Here is a 5,727-nt window from a genome sequence, read left to right on the forward strand (position 1 = left end):
ATATATATATATATCTCTCTCACACACATTTATAAAATCCTATGAGAATAAATTAGCCAGAGCTCCAGCTAAATCAGCCCTCCTTCCTGTGTCTAATAATATATATAGTATATAGCACCGTTGGGCAAACTTTAGATTTGAAAATTCAGCTCCCTTTCAATTTGTGTTGAATTGAATTGACCATGTATGAAATTTCCTAGTTATTTCCTACTTATTGCGGTTATATGAATTTTTTATACTTACTTAAATTCAAATTCTGAATCCTGTATTACGTTTGCTACCTCAGTAAAAATTCAGAAACTGAATTGGAATTTTGAAAACATTTTCAAGTAAATTCTGTATGATGAATTCTGAACGGTAATCTTAGATAGCATGTATAGTTTTCAAATCACTGGGTTACCTTATGTTATGCAATTATGCCTGTTGAAGACAAATAATTGCAAATATGTACATTATGCTGATTTCGACTGCCCTGCTGTACCTCATTTCTATTAACGTCAATCTCTTACTTGTCAAAAGATGGTTTCTCCCCAGCATCAAAAGCTTCCTGTAGCTCTTTAACCAGTGTGGCCTGGCCAGGCTGCCTGAAGAGTCCCACCTCAGTGAGCCCGTGCTCTCGGATGAAATCAACACACTGCTCCACCGCCAAAGGAGCCATGTGATCCCCATACCTCCTCTCATACAGGACTGTCTCCTCCAACCTTTGACCAAATACACCTGTGATACAGGTATAGAGAGCTGTCAGTGTCAGACCCCGTTTAGCTCCTTAGTTACCTAATTTTGTTAACTGAGATGTGCTGAAATAGTGAGAGCACTTGCTATAAATGCAGTTATCCTCAAAAGCATAAAATGAAGATCCTGTTGAGTCCGCAGAAATAGGACAGATGCATAAAACAATAATAATGTTCTGCTAAAAAGCAGCTTTAAGATTAATGCACGCTGCAGCTGCACTGCACTCTACCTCTGTGTGTGATGGTGTGCGCTCTTCCTGCCTAATATTTAATACTCACGTCTTCTGAAGCTCAGCACCCTTTTTATCTTCCTGTAAGCAGAGTGAGACAGATAGCTTCCAGTCCGCTGGATTGTCTGCTTGTTTTCAGGCATCTTTTCTTGTCTGACTCTTCAATTATGTCTTTATGGCTCTGTCTTCTTTTTTTAGGACACACACACATCCGCTATCCCGACCTCACCCTGGGATGTTTTCAGTCTTTGTAGCTATCCTGAAACTGGCACCGAACCAATGTCCTCACTGAACCTTAATCCCTTTTGCTCATGTTTTGCAAACTTGTTTCGTCTAGAACTGGATGTTCCTTTTTCCTTTGCTCTTCCTCCTCCCTCTCTCTCGCCCTCCTGTCTGCAGGTAAGTTGATGAGGCTTAATGCACCGAAGAGAAGCTCTCTCTCTCTCTCCTGCTGATGTGCAACACTGACCCTCCAGCTCAGATATGCGTGCTTATCAGATATATCAGCATTCCAAATCAGATGACAGTCCTCATTCTGAAAGAGGAGGCATTGTTCAAGTGCACACCTCTTATTTTAAGCACATTTCTATAAAAAATGTTCCTTCAGTTTCAATTCTAAGAGTCCAAAAGTTGAAGGGCAGAAGCTTAGCAAAGTTAACAATTTATCGAAAAACAAAGTATTTGTTAATAAATTTGGTGCCCTTAGTCCTGGTAAAAAGAGACAGCAGATTACATTTGTTGCAATTCAACATGCGTCCCAAAGAAGAGTTATGGAAGCACTTCTTCCACAGTGTTGTCCATCCAGCACTCGACCTCTACCGTTCCTGGGCTCTTCCTGCGGGAGTTCACTGATAAAGTGCTTTTCAAGTAAATGGGAAGAAGTCTGGTTCAAAGTAGATGTTCTCTGTGACACCGCCTCTTGAAGTGGACGTCTCAGTCCTATGCCATTGTTGATGGTGACATCAACAGAGACATGTCTGTTTTCGCCTCTGAGGGGAGGTTATGTTTGTCTGGACTTAATTGTCCAAAGTCTCCAAAGACGTGAGTCAGCACCTCCTCGGTTTACTGTCAAATTAAGTCCGCCTCCCTAACTGAATTTCAAATACTGTTATACTTTCTGTCTCATTCACTGCTGTTGATTGTGAATTGTATTTCTCCTGTACTCTTTCTTTGTCTGTTTTCTGTCTGCTTTTTTCCAACCTCTTGCCTGTATCAAACCACTCCACTGCAGGGTTACTGGAGTGTGGCCAAGGTGGCGCCAACACCTTCTGTTTTCCCTATTTCTATCCCCTCACCATGAATCATTAACCCCACAAAACACAGATTGACTAAAAATAAATGAGCTAGAACTTTCTGCTAGTTACCTTCTGCTATATCTCCCTTTCTTTCTCTCTGTCCCCGTGTACCTCACATGGCTTGCATCCAAGAATTTTCCATTGGACACAGCTGAACACACCCCTCAAACGCTTTTTATACATTTGTGCCCAGTAACTTGGCCCCTGATGAGAATCCCAGTCTAAAACAGATCCTTAAACACTGGTCCAGTGTGTGTGCAGTGCATGTGAATGTGGCTGTGTTATCTGTAGGGGCATCTCTCACCTTTCAGGAGCCCCAGAGCTGTGTAGAGTTATGTTGGAGAGGTAATGTAGGGAATTCATTGGGAATGTTAATCTCTCCTGCATGGGAAATAAGCAGCAAAATGGACTCTGCAGCTCAAGTTTCGCCTTCAGCTCAGATTTGCATGTACAGGGATAGACTTTCATATTGGGACTCAAGACTTTACAGACTGTGTTTGTAAAATAACATCTACTGGGTGTTTGGGTTATGTTAGATAAAAGCATTGTCGTTTAATGCATTATATTGATGAATACTTAAATTCTGATTCATTTGGGCATATTTCAGTTATAATATTAATTTGCTTGCATATGTGAGAAATTCTCTCTATATTAATGCTATAAATTATACAATGAACCTTCTAACTTGGTACATAAAAAATACTAATTTTAAAAACTAACAACAGAGCCCAAACTATGTAATTCAATTACTGTTTAACAGATATAGTCAAAGCTTTTATCATAATCCTACATCATGTTTTTCAAAAAGCAAGGATTATATCTGTTAAATTTCTTACAGATGCAATCAACACAATCAACACTGCTCTGTGTATACCAGCTGAAGTAAAATTAAAATTGACAATTCATTCGACACTAAACTGAAAAGTCTTTTTGAATGATTAAAAAGGTCAGCCCATACTAGCTGTTTGTTCGTTAATGGGATTATACTGTTTGCACTGAGCTGTTTTGATTCACTAAAAATAACCAGTTCATAAGAGTCATTTGTTTGTGAATCGGACTGGTTGCGCGCTGTGTTATTGCATGTAACCAGTTTATATTATCACATTTACTCAAACTCAGATAAAATATGACTTCTTTTGCCATGGGGCTGTAGATTTAGCAGAAGGAGTGTGCTGCTACTGGAATAGACCCTTTGACAGATTGTGATCATGCGTTTAACATCATAAATCTAGCCATTTTTCCCCTTTTTTTGTTTCTTTTTTTTTTTCAGAAACATCATGATTTTTTTTCCTTTTGCTATTTGGGCAAATGGGAACACAAAAGTTGTATTTGTTGTAGTTTCCGTTAACCAATATAAAAGTTTACCCAACTATGACTTCCACTGAGAACCCTGGAAATGTGAAAAGGGTCCATAGAGTAAAACATTGTGATTGTGATTTTTAGAATCAGTATCGTGATTGATAATCAATATTTTTATCCTGCTTTAATGCATACATTTTTACTTTATGAAAATAGATATATTTGTACGATTGTTGTGGTGTCTTGCACTCACAAAGCTACTTCATTGTATGGGATTGTATGGATGTGATGGTTCTCATGAGAAAAGCAAGGTGTACTGTAACATCATTATTCCCAGGCACACTGCCAAGATGGCCACACAGCTGCTTCCCACAACCCCTCACGCTCTCACTCCAACATATGCTGCAAGTAATAGAGGAGGAAAAGACTGAACCACTGAGAAACATTTATGAGACGTTGCTTGAGCTCTAAATGACACTGGCCGAAAAACACTTGTCAACTTTGTTTGCAATGTTTTTAGCAAAAATCATGAGGAACATTCTCAATGTTTGCTGTTTTCAATGACATCAGCTCAATCAGCATGTGTTATTTGTCATTTTGAGATTTGCGACGGGGTAGACATAGCGCAGTCTGTGAGGAGATCAGTCATTAGATGTGTAATGCATGGCCCATGATTTGGAAATGACTGGAATGCGTGTGTATTGCGTGAATGGGTTGTTATGTCTATGGCTGGAGCCCTAAAGACTGATTGGATCTGCTGTTTCATTCTATTCAGACAGTCAAGTCACAGTGAATGTTAAACTATTAAGTGTTTTATCATAAGAATGACTTGCACAGGCCTGGATTTTCCAGAGATCACAGAGTGTATACACAAAATTAGTCAGATTTTCAGGTCCTAAACTACAGTGTGTGTGTGTGTGTGTGTGTGTGTACATACCTGTGAAAGGAATCCAGATGCCCTTATTTAGGCTCTTCAGCCATTCCTCCCCCTGACCACAGCTGTTTGACAGGAAGAAACATGAGCCAGGACTAACCAGTACATCCCTGTTTCCTCCTAATGGAAAGACAGTGTTAGAATACATGGACAAAAGTTAGTTTAATTACCCCACATCATCCAAATACCCAAACAAATTTTGCAGCACAATTTTCCTATTCCATAATCTTGATCTATAGCCTGATGCACACATCCTAATAATATGTACTAATAATTATGTTATAACAAACACATTATTGACTATTATAGATCAAATGTAAGCAAAACAAAAGGATCGGTCACTTCATATATATATTTTCCTTCTTTAAAATCCAATACAAGGTGGTTTTCAATGTTTCCTTTGGTTTTGTCAGCAACCAAACTCGGGTTTGACATGACAAATCCACACACTCATAAACTGCCACTTTTTTCCCCATCCTGTCACAGTATGACATGTCAATATGGGTGCTCTGTGGGTGTTACGGAAGGAGACTCACACAGAGGGTTAGAAAAATACAACAATGTTTATTATCAGCAAGGGGTGCGGATGGATGGGGCAGTTGAGTATATGAACTTAGGGTAACGGTCCTTAAGGTAGATGAGAAGAGTAATTCCGTATTGGGTCCTCACAGAAGATCATGGAAGGGAGACAGAGGACTGCACACACCTCAGTTGATGAGTACACGGGGAATCCACGGAGCAGATGACGGGAATGGACTAGGGAATGGAGCACAGGAGAACACACTGGAGGAAACACAGGAGGTAAGTATCACAGGCAGGTAAAGTCTTTCTATGTATCGAGTAAGGATATCAGAGAGAGAGAGTCCACTTCGATGAAACGAGATCGGACACTGGAGTGAAGTGAGGTGTGTGCTTTTGTATGGGAGCTGAGGGTGATTGTTGATCCATGACAGGTGCGTGTGATTAGAACTCAGGTGATGGTGTTCGCTGTGACTGGGAGGTGGTTGAGCCTGGCCGATCTGTGACAGTACCCCCCTCCACGGCCCGCTCCTGAGGGCCGAAAACCCCTACGTCGTGGTGGTCTACCTCTTCCTCGGGTCCCAGGGCGATCTGGATGCGTGGAGTGGAAGGCTTCCAGCAGCGTGGGGTTGAGGATGTCAACTCTGGGAACCCATGAATGTTCCTCTGGCCCATAACCTTCCCAGTCCACAAGATATTCTAAGAGACCACCACGGCGC

At 40.7% G+C, this 5,727-nt stretch overlaps 1 protein-coding gene across 1 annotated transcript in view; it reads left to right on the plus strand.

Annotated features, from left to right (window-relative positions):
• Positions 1-5,727, plus strand: part of LOC107667593 (mitogen-activated protein kinase 9-like) — a 54,048-nt gene that overhangs the window by 43,636 nt on the left and 4,685 nt on the right. The window lies entirely within an intron of this gene.

The sequence above is a fragment of the Sinocyclocheilus anshuiensis genome, unplaced genomic scaffold (genome assembly GCF_001515605.1).
Source record: "Sinocyclocheilus anshuiensis isolate Anshui unplaced genomic scaffold, SAMN03320099.WGS_v1.1 scaffold1903, whole genome shotgun sequence".
Taxonomy (NCBI): domain Eukaryota; kingdom Metazoa; phylum Chordata; class Actinopteri; order Cypriniformes; family Cyprinidae; genus Sinocyclocheilus; species Sinocyclocheilus anshuiensis.